Genomic DNA, 17943 nt, shown 5'->3' on the forward strand with positions numbered 1-17943 from the left:
TCTTTCTTTCTTTCTTTCTTTCTTTCTTTCTTTCTTTCTTTCTTTCTCACTTACTCTCTTTTATTTGTTTTGAAGACAGTGTTCCACTGTGTGTAGCCCTGGCTGTCCTGGATTTAGCTTATGGAGCAGGATAGCCTTGAACTCACAGAGATTTGCCTGCCACTTTCTCTTAAATGCTGGAATTAAAGGCATATGCAACCACACCCAGGGGGAGAGATGGCTCAGCCTTTAAAGGCTACAATCAATTTTCTCATGTGACATTAACATTTCTTTAAGAGGAACATCTTTAGTATACTGTCTTCACTTTCAACCTCCCGGAATGCTTTCAGTGTGCTAATTATTACTTTGGTCCTTCAGTTTTTCAATATTCCTAAAATTTTAGTTCCCTAAGGAAGGATGCATGCCGTTTGATATTTATCTCCAGATATTTCTTGTTCATTCCTTTGGCCACGTGTGTACCACTTAATAGTTATTGGATGAGTGAATGGATAATTGAATAAAATGAAAAGGCTCAATTTCTGTGCTTAATTAAGAATGGACAGTCCAAGATATTATGCCTGTAAAGAAAACAGGGGACTGGAGAGATTCTTCAGTGTTTTGGGGGTGCATATTGCTATTCCAGAGGACCAGGGTTATATTCCCAGTACCCACAATATGCTGCTCACAACATCTTGTACTGCAGCTCAATGGGGATCCAATAACTTTGGCCTCTGTGGGCATCTACACTTATATCACATAAGTACATATGGACATGCACACATACACATAACTAAAAATAAAAAAGTATTAAAAAACAAAATGTTTTTCATTTCAGATAAACTAAAAACTGCTACACTTTAAAGAATATTTAAATATATATGTAATAAAAATGCCACATTTTAGAGTAATCAAACATTTATGTATGAAATGTGTTCCTTTTCTGTGGTAAATTTAAAAGCATAAAAAAATCTATCTTCATTCTCCTGTGTTTAAAAAATTTAGAAAATTCAAAGCATAAATCAACTTGATTAGCAAGCTTTAATATTTAATCTGATTTCTTCTGAATCAAACTGCTTGGAAACAGTAATTTTCCATTCATTGGTTAGGTTCTCTGTGAATATTTCCTTTCATAATGAAACTATTTCAATTTAATGAAGTGTTAGTTACTGGAGCAAAAATTATAGCCTCATGCGAATGAATAGTTCCACCAAATTGTGCCTGTCTCGCCACAAAGCTGTTGGTAGAAGAGGGGTGGGAAAGCTTTGCACAGGCCAAAACCAGGCATGGGGGAGGGAAGCAGAACCTGGGACCTGTGAAAAAACATGACAAAGACAGACCTTAAAATTGATACAATGAAAAGCAAAATTTTAAAAATTAATCTTCATTTCAAGAGACCATAAAGCCAATTATTTTTTACAAAACCAAAATTCCTTTCCAGGTGAATAAAATATCAGTAAAACTTCTAAAGGATGACCTGTAAATTTTTTAATACCACAGAGTTCTTAGATAAAAATATCTTCACAGAGACATACGCTGATGGTGGTGAGACATATCCAAGTCCTTGGTTCTGTTCTACTTTCTATTATAGTTGGTTTGAGATTGATTTTCTATTTCATTTTTGGTGAAGGAAGCAAATGTCTTCACTTATTAATATGCTAAGTAAACTAGAACACATTTTTGTTTTGTATATCAGTGAAAAAACATGAAAATTCTAGTTTCATTACTGAGAAAAATCTGTATTTTTCTGTAGCAAATTCTGAAATTAGTTCTTGAAGAGAAACATGTATATTAGATAAAAACAAAAACAAACAAACAAAACAACAACAACAAAAAAAAAAAAACACTTAAAATTCCTCTGGTCTTCAACAATTAAATTTGAAGATACAAAGAAACTAAAGAGATCAATGAAAATGTTTTCCAAATTTAAATTTGTTTTTTATAGAATGAAATACTTTCTTACATCTTGCTAAATGGAGGTGAGATTATACAAGCCAAGAATGTACAACTTCTTTTTTCTTCTTCTTCTTCTTTTTCTTTTCTTTTCTTTTTTTTTTTTGAGAGTGAAGAGTTTTCAGGGATCAATATTTTAAAAATAATAATTTAAAATTTAAATTTGAGTATATAATTTATTTTTCTTCTCTCTCCTCCCTCCAGCACCTCTCACTTCCTCTTTCCTTCCTCTTTCCCCTCACTCTGTTCTGAATTTGTGGTCTCTTTTTTTCTTTAATTGCTGTTGTTTTATAAACACACACACACAAACACACACACTTACATATATATAACACACACACATACACACACACACACACACACATATAGATGATAGATAGATAGATAGATAGATAGATAGATAGATATGTCACACCCACACAAAGCTTGCTGTGTCTGTTTAGTGTTATTTTTGAGATTTCAGGGATGATGACTTCATATTGGATAACCAATAACCAGCTAAGGAGTTCATCCCTGTGGAAGACTACTCTTTTTCTCATCATTTCATAGCTGCTTGTCTACGGATGGGGCCCTGTAAATATTTTCCCTTCCATGTTAGTAAGTCTATTACCATTGTTTTTGTTCAGGTCCTCTTCAGGCCATCAAATTGATGAAGTTTCATAGGTTTTTAGGAGTTTTAATAGTTGATTTTCATTTCAAAGATAATGTAATTTGTATAAGAGTCTTAGAGGTTGATTTTCTTGTTGTTGTAACCAGATACCAGGCAAGACGTAACTCAAGGAAAGAATGGTTGACTTAAGGTTGTAGATCATCATGGAGGGAAAGATAGGCAGAGTTTTGGAGGCAGGGACTATCGACTGAAACTTATTGCATCTCTCTTGATCAAGAAACAGAGAAGAGCTCATTTTGTCATCCAACTGGCAACTTTTCCTTTTTCATGCAGTTGGGATCCCAACCCTTATTTAGGGTGGTATACCTTCCTAAATTTTTATAAATGCTACAGCCCTCAAGGGCTTTCTTAGGTGACTCTAAGCCTAGTCAAGGTAGCAATAAAGATTTACCATCACTGGTTTGTAGCTCAACTTTAGAGTACTTGCCTAGCAGATACATATCTCAGGGTACATAGCCCTTAACTCTGTTTGCTTAATTCTACTTCTTTCCATTACATGTATACGTTAAACCATGTAATGTGTATCTTTCAGCACCTGGCTCTTCTCACTTAGCACAATGATTCATCCATGTCATCACAGATACCAGGGCCCTTCATTTACAAAACGTAGACATTAATTCTCTGTGTTCACATAGATACACACACACTGACACATTCACTCATAGGTAATCACATTTTCTTTATCTATTTATCAGTGCAAAAAAGTAGAGAGAGTAAAAAAAGCTCATAGAGAATGTGTACAACTTTACCCAATCATGTGGCAGTTACTATGACATTGAATTCTAACTGCTCCGACTTGATTCATGGCATAAGTATTTTGGTCATTGTTTTACCTAAAGTATTCACTGTGTTGGTGAAGATGGAGAGACTGAGCTTAAGTCCAAATAAAGCTCTTTGCTCTTGAAAAGAAAAAGAAAAAGAAAGAAAAAAGTGAATTTGATGAAAAGGAACAATGGGGAAATAAAATAGTAGCTCCCAAGGTCAGCTTGGTGAGTAGCAAGTATCAGTACCAAAAGTATTTGGATATTTGTTTCACAGTACATTTAAACTCTGTGATGTCTCTGTCTCTAACCTAGTCTCTTGAAACCCTCAGAAGCTTCAAAAGCCTAAGGATTGGACCATTTAAACCACTGTAAACTAGAAAAGTTCTAAATAGCATTGTAATTAATAGAAGCCAAGGATAGCCTCTGCTATTACCTGAAAAAATATTTAAAATTATACAAATAAATTATATAAAGCAAAGTGGAAGAATCTAGTGTTGAAAATAAAAAGACCAGTGGATAAGTTGAATAGAAAAATGAGGCCTAGATTTGTCCAAGAGAAATTACTTGTAACCTCACAAAGGTTTCATATGGTAAAACAATACAGCTACAAGAAAATAAACACACACAATAAGCATATACTGTGATTATAAGATTTAAAGTGTGTTTAAGGAAATGAAAAATTAATAGAATTAGAAGTATCATAATTTTTAGGTAGAAAATTAAGTAACCATAAATAAAAAGTAATATTTGAATGAAAATAATAAGTGAAAATATTATAGCTTTGTATATTTTACCTATATTCTGAGACAAAGCAGAAAAATTAACTGAGCAGTAGAGGCAGTTTAGGAGTGTGAGTGTGGTGTCTCAGGAAGATATCAGAAGGGGTAAATCACTTGAGGATCTTTAATGAGATCCATGATAGCAAAAGTCTCAGAGGAGATTAACGGTCTAACTTTTAGACATAGCAGGCCAAACACTGAAGACACACTTGGCAAAGCTAAAATTTTAATGGGAAAAAAAAAAAAAAAAACAAGTAGTTTTCCAAAGCAAGGGGAACAAGGACTATTTCTAACAGGATCTCAAGGGCAGGCTTTTTGTCCTACCCCCCCCCCCCCGGGGAGGGGCAGTCCTGTTAGGCCAGAGAGGAGGACTTTGCAGCCACAGCCAACCTTGAAGATACTTGATAAAACAGGGTCAAATGAAAGGGGAGGAGGTCCTCCCCTATCAGTGGACTTGGAAAGGGGCAGGGAGGAGACCAGGGAGGGAGTTGGGGAGGGGGAGGGAATGAGGGAGTGGGATACAGCTGGGACACAGAGTTAACAAACTGTAACTAAAAAGAAAAAAAAAATCTCAGGTCCTTTTTCAAAGCATTTTTCCAGCCTCTTGATGTTCTTCTGCCAAAATGGAGTCAAGCCTTGGGAGACTTCACCTTTTGTTTTAAAAATTTGGCAAGCATTACTGAAAAAAAGATTGAGTGGGTGTTCACACAGAATTGAAATTACAACACTGTGCTAGACCTGGGAGGTCAGCTTTCTGTTTACTGAAAAATGTTCTAAAATGCTAAATGCCAAGAAACTTGTAGTAGACAAAGGTAAACAAGCCTTTAGTGGACCAGTGAGGACAAAGCTTTGGAAATTAAAAAATTCTACTTGTGTATTCCTATGGCATTGTACTAGCTATGCAATAGGAAGGAAGGAAACATTGCAGTGCAATGTTAACTACAGACTCAAGATGCTCCCTTGTAAACCCAAATATACCCACTGTGAAACTGCTTAGATACCGTCTATTCTAAGGAAAAAATTGTTATATATGTACTGACTATTTTTTTCAGTTTTCCTTCTTGTCCAATACATTGTGAGTCACACTCCGAGTCTATTGCTCATACGTATATGTGCTAAAGGCTGAATATTTGGGATTGAATAATCCATAACTGAAACTGTTCCAAAAGAATAACCACTCCTCAGCAACCATTAATTACCTGCAGCTTTTTATCTAGGGGAGGGACTATAGATAGTGGCTTGTAGTTTTCTGTTCTTCCTTTTTTTTTTGTGTGTGGGTATTCTTACCTGGTTTGGTTATTAAAGCAAAACTGGCTTTTAGAAAGAGTTTGAAATTGGCAATTATTTCTATTTGCTCTTTTATTTGTGGACCCTAGCTATAAAGATCAATGAAAACATGAAAATTTCAGGTAATAGAACTCAAAATACTATAACAACTGTGATGCAACCTCCTTTTTATATGTTGACGTATCAGCATATTCTGACAGGGAAGCTACCTATCATGTAAACTGAGCTGCCCTCCTGGATTTGACTTCTTGTTGACATTGTATATCCATACACTGGCTCTACATTTCCAGGTTTTGTGATTAAATTTTGTTCAGGTTCTTTTTAAATTTATACACTTATTTTGTAAAACCCCACTGTGTAATCCCATCTATGTGTTGTATCTTCTCTAAGGAACTTATTAGTGATAAGTTAATAAATACATGAAATATTTATCAAATGTGATTAAAAGTTTTTGAAACTTACTTTGAAAGTTTCATGTTTTAATGGACTTCAAAAACACTCATGAACGAACTTTTATCATTTGTCCCAAGATGGATAGACTTGGAGAGGATCTGTTAAGTGAAATAAGCTATGCTCAGACAAGTATTCCATGCTGTCCATCAATGAATCAGGATTTAAAAATTACACAAGATATGAAAGTAAAATAAAGTTACTTGGAAACAAATGAACAAGCAGGAGATGGTAATGAGGGACAAGAGGCAATGAGAGATGAATATGGTCATACCACATAATATAATTGTATGAAAATGTTATTAAAAAAGCCCACCATTTTGTAGAATATTTAAAACAAAGTTTGATGCTTGAAAGAACTAGTATAATTCTCATTGTACTTGTCAAAAACCTGTTGTTTCAGTTCCGTGCATCCCCAGGCTATCACTGCAATATGTTTGCTCAGTTACTTAGGGACTAAGTGTAAACTTTGCAAATGACTTGAAGAGGGTCGGTCTGTGCCCAAGAATAGAAACCGAAAGGAGCTGGGACTGACAGAATAGACTAAATTAGTCACAATATAGTTCCATTGTGGAAATAAGCCTACTTGAACTAGGATAGAGCGAAATAATTGCAACACATAAAAGGCTACCAAGTAGTATTTAAACTTCATTGTATTTTCCCATGTTTACAAAATGTGTACAAAACGGAAGATTGCAAGATTGCCAAAGGTGAAACAGAGCGTACAAAGAATAGCTGCTGGTACTGATATATAATTTCAAGAAAGCTGAAGGGAATCTATTTTTATGCTCTCCATCTTTACAAATATAGCAAACGTAGGTTTGGTGAATGCTTGTTATATTTCTGGGCAACAGAAATGTGATAGATTAAAGCAAAATGTGATGGTTTGCTTTAATTTTCAACTTGACAGAATCTGGAACCACCCAGGAGATACACTCCTAGCCCTAACTGTTGGGGATTGTCTTGATTAGACTATCTATGGTGGAAAAACCCACCTGTTGTAGGTGGTATCCAGTTCACAGCTGGGATCCTTTAGAAGGATAATAAAGCAGCAAAAGGCATTCAATGATTCTTGCTTTTTTATTGCGAATCAATCTTTTAAATAGAGTATTTTCCAATACTGGTTTTCCCTCGCTCATAAACCCCCATAACAGCTCCCCCTCCCGGTTTCTCTTTTCTCTACAGTCCTGCCTCTCGCCTTTGCTCTCCCCAGTTCTACTCCATACCCTTAGCTCTCTCCCACCTTGTTCCCTCTCTTCAGCCACTACCTCTGTCTATTCTATCTCCCCTTCCAAGTAAGATTTATGCATCCATCCTTGGATCTTCTTTGTTACTTACCTTCTTTGGGTCTGTCATTGTAGTATGCTTATCCTGGAAAAATTTTACTTATAAGTGAGTCCATACACCGGGTGTCTTTCTGGGTCTGGGTTACCTCACTCAGAATGATCTTTTCTAGTTCCATCCATTTGCCTGAAAATTTCATGATTTCTTTGTTTTTAATAGCTGAGTAGTATTCTATTGTGTAAATGTGCAGAAGTTTCTTTATCTATTGTTCAATTTAGGGACATCTTGGTTGTTTCCAGATTCTGGCTATTGTGAACAAAGTTGCTATGAATATAATTGAGTTTCCTTGTCATATAGTGGAGCATATTTTGGTATATACCAAGGAGACTTACAACTGGGTCTTGAGGTAAAGCTATTCCCAATTTTCTGAGCCTGAGCGGCAATGTCCAACAAATGCCTAACACAAAGATACACTCTATCAGAGAGTGCCAACCTGCAGGTGACAGGAGCTCCACAAGAATACCAACAGAGCCAACTAACCAGGGCCCAGAAGGGCTTGCTGAGACTGAAGCATCAATCAAGAACCATGAATGAACTGGACCTACGCCCCCTACAAATATGTAGCAGATGTTCAGCTTAGGCCTCAAGTGGGTCCTCTAGTAAGGGTAGTGGGGACTGCATCTGACACAGACTCATTTGCTAGATTTTGGATCACTTTCACCTGGCAGGACTGCCTTGCCAGGCCACAGGGGAAGAGGGCATGTTCAGTCCTGATGCTACTTGAGCTGGGCTAGATGGGAGAGGAAGTTCCACTTTTCTGAGGAAAAAGAGAGGGAGGATGGAGGGGTGGTAGGATGGAGGGGAGGAGGGATAGGGCTACAACAAGAATGTAAAATGAATAATATTAATATTAATATCAATATTTTAAAATATTAATTTTTAAATAAATTCTTTCCTCTTTCCTGTCTCTTCCCTGTCTGAAGTCTTGCAGGAAATTAGTGAAGGGAGAAATACTAAAGTAAAGGAGGTTGGAATGAGCAATCAACTCAGCACTTACATGCTTCGACTTTTGGGACACTGAAATTATCATGTCTTGTGAAACACACTGTTGTTCATAGTGATCTTCACTCTGAATCACTTCAGAGAAAGAGGGTTCTTATGAGAAAGTTTTTCTTCTGTTTGTTTTACATACTGTGAATTATGCACAGTAATTTTGTTAGTTACCCTTTCCATTGTTGTGATCAAATGCCTTACAAGAAGCAAGTTAAGTATGGAAAATTTTATTTTGGCTCATAGTTTAAGGGTACTCAGTTCATCATGGTAAGGCAGAGCAAGGAAGGGGAGTAGCCTGCTTGATGATGACAAGAGAGTGATACACTTATTTGATCATGTTTTCCTGGACCAGAGGACAGAGATGAATCAGGATATATAACAGAGCTAACAAAACCCAAGCATAGAAGATCTGACTTCTAAATGGTCTACAAAGTTCCAAATCAACACCACAGTTGGGGAACAATTGTTCAAGTGCTTTAGTCTATAGAGGATATTTTAAACTCAAACCAAAAGAAGGTCCTTCAAAACTTCCTATTTTTCTCCAGTAAGTACTGGGTACGAACAAGTTCTCACTGTGGCAGGTATCTCACCAACATGCTGATTCCCCAAAGACAAGCCGGGAATTATACTCTAGAGACAGTAATACCATTCATGTTTTTGTTGTTGTTGTTGTTGTATGTTGAATGAGGAAAAATGTCTAATTTTTAAATGTTTACTTTTTCATATAAATTACAGTTTATCCACTTTGTATTCCAGCTCCAACCCCCTCCCTCCTTCATTCCCTCCCAATCTCACCCTTCCTTTCTCATCTTCTCCCTCATCTCCTCCCATGCTCCTCTCCAAGTCCACTGAAACTGTGCATTCATTAATCGTTTTAGAATTTTAGTTTTCTTTTTCCCTTCTAAAAGACAAACTTGGAGGAAGACATAAACTGTATAAACAGAAGATGAAAAGTACTTATTTGTATTTTCTTCTCTTTCCAATAGGCATAAAAATCGGAACATAGGTGAAATAAAAGCACACTGAGAATTATAATGTGGAGTTCTGATGCCTTCTGGAGCCATGTTTCTTACATTAAGATACTTAATATGGTCATGGCTAAGTTTGTGACATGAGGCAAAATAAGATTTGTGAGGGTATGAAGGGTATCCACTTCCTGGATAGCAGTTTGCACTATTTGACTCCAAGACTCTAATGTATGTTGAGTTGCAAAGGGGAGATGGATGTTGATGTTCAAAATTCTCTGTCACCTTCAGAATATAAGGTTATTTATTCTTGTCTTGTTTCACTTTTGATTTTTGTGCTTTGTGCTAAATAGAATCACACTCAATTTTGAACCACTGTGGATTCATAAGTTTTTGAGCCATGGCTAGCATATTTTCAATCAGACCATGAGCATGCATGGTCCTAACACCTTTTCACCTTTGTTGACTCATTCCAGGATTGCAACATAAAATAATTTTTACTATTTAAATTTTTTGACATTTGAGTTTTTTGGGAGTTTAATATATAATATAAATAGTAATTACAATGAAAATTTCCTTTGTAAGTCTTAAATCTTTACTATTTTTCTAGCTACCTAGAGACTGAAGGACAAATCCTAAAATTTCCCTCTTCAATCATCATTTTGTACTCTTGCAAAAAAGTTGGATCAGAATAAAATTTTCTCTTTGCTAGTGGCATTCCCTAAATTGCCGCCTTTGTGGGAAAGTAGCTTACATTAATTTGTATCTTAGTATCCAAGATTTCTTTTTCACTAACATAAAATATAGTTAATAAATTATGAGTACTCTTGCCCTACAGACTCTTGTTTTAAATAGGGTTGGCATGTATGTGGTCTTTATTTCTTCTGGTCTTTCTCTTTCCACTTCTTCTTATTTATTCAAGACAGGGTTTCTCCGTGTAGCCTACACTGTCCTGGAACTCACATTGTAGACAACACTGTACTTGAACTCAGAGACACGCTTACCTTTGCCTCCCTGATGCTGGGATTAAAGGTGTGTGCCACCAAGCTTGGCTCCTTTGTCCATTCCTTCTTCCTTCCTTCACTATCTACTTTCCCTCTTTCTTCTCTTTCTCCTTTCCTTTCTGACTTCTTTCATTTCAAAATTGTAATATGAAGAATTTACTGAAACTTTTTGTTATTTACTTTATAAATACTAATTGTATGCTCTTGCTCAATGTCATTTAGTGGTTTATCATACCATACATGTAGAACTGTTGCTCCTCTGAACTATTTTGATCTTTGTCAACTTAACCCATAGTTCAGAGAGTCTGACTACAGGATACACATTTTTCACACTCTCATCTCAGCTTGTACCTAGGTGGATCTGATCAATGTGCTAATGGCATATACTAACTAGCTGAACACTTGAAAGAGAAAGGCCAAGGATATTTCCATTCTTTGAAACACATTGCTTGTTTCTATAGGAGGTCTGTATTCCCATGCCTGCAGCTCTTCATTAGTGGCACCATCGTTTGGATGTCCCCACAACAGCGTTTGTGGAAACTGAAAAAAGACACTGTGGAAGCATCACAGAGTGGGATGGTTAAAAGGCAATTAGCTAATGAGAGCTATGCTCTTAGAAATGGGTAAATTCCTCTTTTAGTGAAGATGAAGGTAGAACAGGAATTGGTTCCTGGTTAAAAGACTATGGACATTTTGTGCTATTATACACACACACACACACAACAGACTAACAGTTTATCAGTTCATATTGCAGGGTTCTACATTCTCATGATGGTACTGGCACCATCCCTGTTGCTGTTAATATTTGGAATACTTACATATTCTTTGTTTTCTTCATGATTCCTACTTTCCACCTTAGTATACCTTTTAGTAAATTCATTCTGTTCTTTAAAAAAAAAAGTTTTATTTAAGTGTATGTGTGCTCATGCACACACACACACACACACACACACACACATCTTGGTATTGGCATGGGAATCAAAGAACAACTCTATGGAGCTAGTACTCTCTAGTCACATTTTATGAATCCTGCAGATTGGGATCTTGTTGCCCAGATTTATCTATTAAGTGCCTTTACCTACTATGGCATCTCACCCACCACATGCTGTTGTTAATACGATGTCTAATTTACTGGTTTTTACTGGTTATATTCTGATAAAAAGTATCCATATAATGTATTGTTGTGGTTTTTTTATGTCTACCATATTTCATTAGCCTATAAGTGTCCTGAATGAATGGAGTGAGCTCTACCTGATATCTTGTTGGATGATGAATGCTTTTCTGCTGTGTATTGGATAGTCACGATTCATTGGTATGTTTTAACATGGTTATTAGTTACATGAATGTGAGCCCTGTACATATTTTCACAGTGCAATGAATTACAGGTCTGTCTTATGTTATAATTATTATTATAGATATTTATGATTTAAAGGTTAACAACAGATTTTCATTACTACAATTTCTGCTAATAGAAATAAATAGAAACCTGAGACAGAATACCATTCCTCCCAAACTTCTGACATTCTTTTTCTATTGTCTACTTTTTCTTAGGAAAATGATGAGCTTTACTTAAACTTGGATCACAAATAATTGCTTCTTTTTCATGATTTCCTATTTTAAAAAATCTTACATTAACTCTTTCGTTTCTCAGGACTTCCTACATTATAGGAAGACCAAAGTTGCACTTTGGTTTGATTGATTTGTCTGTCAACATATTCTCTCTATAGAAGGAATCACTCAAATGCATAGTCAAATATTTTATTAGGTTATCCACATTTATCATAAATTTAGCATGATAAAGGTATGAAAATATACCGGAACATTAAAAGAGAGCAAAACAACTATTTGAGTGAGAATCTCTAATAAAGACTACAACAATTGAACTAAAAGCAAATACTTAGGCCTGGGAAAATACTGAGTTGGAGTACTATGACCCCTGAGAACACAGAGAAAATCAAATTTACAGAACTCTACCTAGGCATCACCTTTCTTTCATTTATTTTCTGCAACTAAAAGTAACAGTACAACTAAGCATTAACATGTAGACTTTTCTTCTACAGAGAATTCTCTGTTTAGCTCTGTACCCCACTTTTTAATTGAATTACTTGATCTGTTGCTTTTTAACTTCTTTAGTTCTTAATATAGTCTGGATATCAACCTTATGTCAGATGTAGGGTTGGTAAAGATCCTTTCCCAGTCTGTAGACTGTCTATTTGTTCTGACAACACTGTCTTTTCCTTTACAGAAACTATTCAGTTTCATGAGGTCCCACTAATTGATTGTTGCTTTTAGAGCCTGTGCTGTTGGTGTTCTATTCAGGAAGTTGTCTCCTGTACCAATGAGTTCAAGGCTCTTCCTCACATTTTCTTCTAACAGGTTTAGTGTATCTGGTTTTATGTTGAGGTCTTTGATCCACTTGGACTTTAATTTTGTGCAGGGTGATAAGTATGGATCTATTTTCATTTTTCTGCATGTAGACATCCAGTTGGACCAGCACCATTTGCTGAAGATGCTGTCTTTTTTCCATTGAATGGTTTTGGCTTCTTTGTCAAAAATCCATTGGTGTGTGGATTCATTTCTGGATCTTCTATTTGGTTCCATTGATCCACCATTCTGTTTCTATGCCAATACCATGCAGTTTTTATTACTGTTGCTCTGTAGTACAGCTTGAGATCAGGGATGGATATACCTGGCAGAGAAACACTTAAAGGAGGAGCAGTCTGTTAGGCAACAGAGGAGGACTTTGCAGCCAGCCCTGAAGATACCTGATAAAACAGGGTCAGATGAAAGGGGAGGAGGTCCTCCCCTATCAGTGGACTTGGAAAGGGGCAGGGAGGAGACCAGGGAGGGAGTGTGGGGTTGGGGAGGGAATGAGGGAGCGGGATACAGCTGGGACACAGAGTTAACAAAATGTAACTAAAAAGGAAAAAAATAATAATAAAAAAAAAAATAAAAAAAAGAAAAAAAAAAAAAGAAATGTTCAACGTCCTTAGCCATCAGGGAAATGCAAATCAAAAGGACCATGAGATTTCACTTTACACCCATCACAATGGCAAAGATCAAAAACTCAAGTGACAACACATGCTGGAGAAGATATGGAGAATTGTGAACCCTCCTCCATTGCTGGTGGTAATGTAAACTTGTACAACCACTTTGGAAATCTGTCTGGTGCTTTCTCAGACAATTAGGAATAGTGCTTCCTCAAGATCCAGCTATACCACTCTTAGGCATAAATCCAAAATACGCTCAAGTACATAACAAGGACATCTGTTCAACTGTGTTCCTAACAGCTTTATTTGTAATAGCCAGAACCTGGAAACAACCCAGACATCCCTCAACAGAGGAATGGATACAGAAATTGTGGTACTTTTACACAATGTAATACTACTCAGCAATTAAAAACAAGGAAATCACGAAATTTGCAGGCAAAATGGTGGGATCTAGAAAAGATGATCCTGAGTGAGGTATCCCAGAAGCAGAAAGACACACAGAGTATATACTCACTTATATGTGGATACTAGACCTAAAAGATAGGATAAATATGCTAAAATCTGTACATCTAAAGAAGCTAAATGGGAAGGAGGACCTGGGGTAAGATGAACAATGCTCACTTAGAAAGACAAATGGGATGGACATTGGAAGTAGGAGAAAACAAGAAACAGGACAGAAGCTTACCATAGAGGTTCTCTCAAAGATTCTACCTACCATTGTATCAAAGGAGACGTTGAGACTCATAACCAAACTTGGGCAGAGTGCAGGGAATCATATGAAAGAAGGAGGAGTTAGTAAGACCTGGAGAGAACAGGAGCTCCACAAGGAGAGCAACAGAACCAAATATATCTGCGCAAAGGGGTCTTTTCTGAGACTGGTACTCCAACCAAGGACCATTCATGGATATAACCTAGAACCCTTTCTCAGAAGTAGCCCATAGCAGCTCAGTATCGAAGTGGGCTTCCCTAGTAAGGTGAACAGAGACTGACTCTGACATGAACTCAGTGGCTGGTTCTTTGACCTCGCCCCTCCACCCCATGAGGGAGGAGCAACCTCACGAGGCCACAGAGGAGGACATTTTAACCAGTCCTGATGAGATCTGATAAGCTAGAGTCAGATGGAAGGGGAGGAGAACCTCCTTTATCAGTGGACATAGAGAGGGGTAGGGAGGAGATGAGGGAGGGATGGTAGGATTGGGAGGGAAAGGGGGAGGGGGCTGGGATACAAAGTAAATAAACTGTAATTAATATAAAAAATAAAAATTTAATTAAAAAACATGTAGACCTTTTTGGTTGTTGTTTTGCTTTGCTTTTTGCTGTTGTTATTGTTTTAAATATAGAAGGAGAGTTGGAAGCGATGGATAGAGTCCTTGAGCTGCTTTTTCACCTCCTTTAAAGAAAGGTTATCTATGAAACATATGCTAAAATTACATACACACACACATGCATTCATACATACACACATATACACACTTTTAATAAGCACAGAATTCAAAGAAAAATTTAATCTGAGAAAAAGAAAATATGCAATGGAGGAAAGAAATACAGGGAAACTCACAATGTTTCCTATCTACTACTACTAATTTTTTTAAGTGTTCTAAAAAAAATAAATAAAACAATTGCTTATATTGTAGGAAATATCTTGAGAGAAGCTTGATAAATGCTGGTATAAACTACTAGGGCTTTGATTCTTTGTAATAGGATGCTCATTTCCCAAGGTCAGCTCTCTTCTAAAACAGGTTGATGTCTGAATGTCACACAATCCTTATCATTACTTCCTGGCTATGTCTCTACTTTTATTTCCATATCCTTATATGTAAATTCTTTCTCTATTAAATCATACAGAACCTCAAAACTGAATTTCATTGTTTTTAACTAGTTTGGTTTGTGCTATGTGGCAGTGTTACACTTGAATACAGTGGGTGAAGGACTAGAATCTTTTATGAGGAAAGAAAGCAAGGAATGAATTAATTCTACCCAAAGCACAGAGATGGAAAAGGAGTGCAGGGAATCTTATAAAAGAAGCGGGAAATGGTAAGACCTGGAGAGGACAGAAGCTCCACAAGGAGAGCAACAGAACCAAAGAGATCTGGGCACAGCGTCTTTTTCTGAGACTGATACTCCAACCAAGAACCATTCATGGAGATGACTTAGAACCCCTGCACAGATGTAGCCTATGACATCTCAGTATCCAAATGGGTTCCATAGTAATGGGAACAGGGGCTGTCTCTGACATGAACTGATTGGCCTGCTCTTTGCTCACCTCCCCCTGAGGGGGGAGCACACTTTCCAGGCCCCAGAGAAAGACAAAGCAGCCACTCCTGATGAGACCTGATAGACTAGGATCAGAAGGAAGGAGAGGAAGACCTTCCCTATCAGTGGACTTGTCAGGGGTATGCGTGGAGGAGGGAGGGTAGGATTGGGAGGGGAGGAGGGAGGGAGCTACAGGGGGATACAAAGTTAATAAAGTATAATTAATAAAAATTGAAATAAAAATATTAAAAAATACATTTTAAAGTGGAAAACAGTAAAATGTGTTGCTAGGTTGATACATCTGCTACAGAACTGATGAAAAAAATGTAGTAGCTAGATAAAGTGTAATGGGGCTCAATTGTTGAGAATATTTCTACCTTTACAGAACACCAGGGTTTGATTGCCAGCACCCTCAACAAGGCTTATACCTATTGATACCTCCAATTTTATGATCTGATGTTCTCTTCTGACTTCTCTGTTTAGTTTGGTACCCCATTTCTTAATTAAATTACTTGGTTCGTTGCTGTTTAAATTATTGACTTCTTTATATATTCTGGATATCAGCCTTCTGTCAGATATAGGGTTGGTGAAGATCCTTTTCCAATCTGTATGCTGATGTTATGTTCTGACAACAGTATCCTTTGCTTTACAGAAGCTTTTCAGTTTCATGAGGTCCTATTTGTTGATTGTTGATTTTACAGCCTGTACTGTTGGTGTTCTGTTCAGGAAGTTGTCTCCTGTGCCAAAGAGTCAAGGCTCTTCTCCACTTTTTCTTCTAACAGTTTTAGTGTGTATGGTTTTATGTTGAAGTCTTTGATCCACTTGGACTTTAGTTTTGTGTAGGGTGATAAATAAGGATCTATTTGCATTTTTCTACATGTAGACATCCAATTAGACTAGCACCATTTTTTGAATATGCTATCTTTTTTCCCCATTGTATTGTTTTGCATTCTTTGTAAAAAAAATTAAGTATCCATAGGTGTGTGGGGTTATTTCTGGATGTTCTGTTCAATTCCATTGATCCACCATTCTGTTTCTATGCCAGAACCATGCAGCTTTCATTACTGTTGCTCTATAGTACTGCTTGAGATTAGGGATGGAGATACCTCCAGAAGATCTGTTGTTGTATAGGATTGTTTTGGCAATTCTGTTTTTTTTTTTTTTTCCACATGAAATTGAGATTTGTTCTTTCAATTTCTGTAGTTCTTTCAAGTGTTGGTATTATGGTGGGAATTGCATTGAATCTGTAGTTTGCTTTTGGTAGGATGGCCATTTTCACTATGTTAATCTTACAGATCTATGAGCATAGGAGATCTTTCGATCTTCTGATATTTTCTTCAATTTCTTTCTTCAGAGACTTGAAGTTTTTCTCAAACATGTTTTTCACTTGCTTGGTTAGTGTCACCCCAAGGTACTTTATGTTATTTTTGGCTATTGTGAAGGATGTTGTATCCCTTATTTCTCTCTCAGCCTGTTTGTCTTTTGTATACTAGAGGGTTACTGATTTTTTTTTTAGTTAATTTTGTATCCAGCCACTTTGTTGAAGGCATTTATCATCTGAAGGAATTCTCTGGTAGAAATTTTGGGGTCACTCATATACACTATCGCAAATAGTTATACTTTGAATTCTTCTTTTCCAATGTTTATTCCCTTGATCTCCTTTAGTTGTCTTATTGTTCCATCTAGGACTTCAAGTACTATGTGGAAGAGATATGGACAGAGTGGTCAGCCTTACCTTATCAGTGATTTTAGCAGGACTGATTTAATTTCTTTCTGTTTAGTTTGAGGTTGGCTATAGGTTTGCTGTATATTGCCTTTACTATGTTTAGGTATGTACATTTTTATCCCTGATCTCTCTAAAACTTTAAACATGAATGGGTGTTGGATTTTGTCAAATGCTTTTTCAGCATCTAAGGAGATGATCATGTGGGTTTTCTCCTTCAGTTTGTTTATATGGTGGATTACATTGATGGATTTTTGTATATTGAACCACCCGTGAATGCCTGGGATGAAGCCTATTTGGTCATCATGGATGATATCGATTATGTGTTCTTGGATTCAGTTTGCAAGTATCTTATTAAGTATTTTTGCATCAATGTTCATAAAAGAGATAGTTCTGAAATTCTCCTTTTTTGTTGGGCCTTTGTGTGGTTTAGGTATCAGCTTACTGGGGCCTCGTAGAATGAGTTTGAAAATGTTCTTTTTGTTTCTATTTTGTGGAATAGTTTGAAGACTATTGGTTTTAGCTCTTCTTTGATTGTTTGGTAGAATTCTGTGCTGGCCCTGGGCTTTTTTGGAAGGAAGACTTTTGATGACTGCTTCTATTTCCTTGGGGGATATAGGACTGTTTAATCTATTTACCTGATCTTGGTTTAGCTTTGGTAAATGGAATCTATCTAGAAAATTGTCCATTTCAATAAGATTTTAAAAATTTGTGGCATATAAGCTTTTGAAATATGACCTAGTGATTCTTTGAATTTCCTCAGTGTCTGTTGTTATGTCCCCCTTTTCATTT

Source organism: Psammomys obesus, unplaced genomic scaffold (assembly GCF_907164565.1).
Source record: "Psammomys obesus unplaced genomic scaffold, mPsaObe1.curated_primary_1811, whole genome shotgun sequence".
In the NCBI taxonomy this organism is placed as follows: Eukaryota; Metazoa; Chordata; class Mammalia; order Rodentia; family Muridae; genus Psammomys; species Psammomys obesus.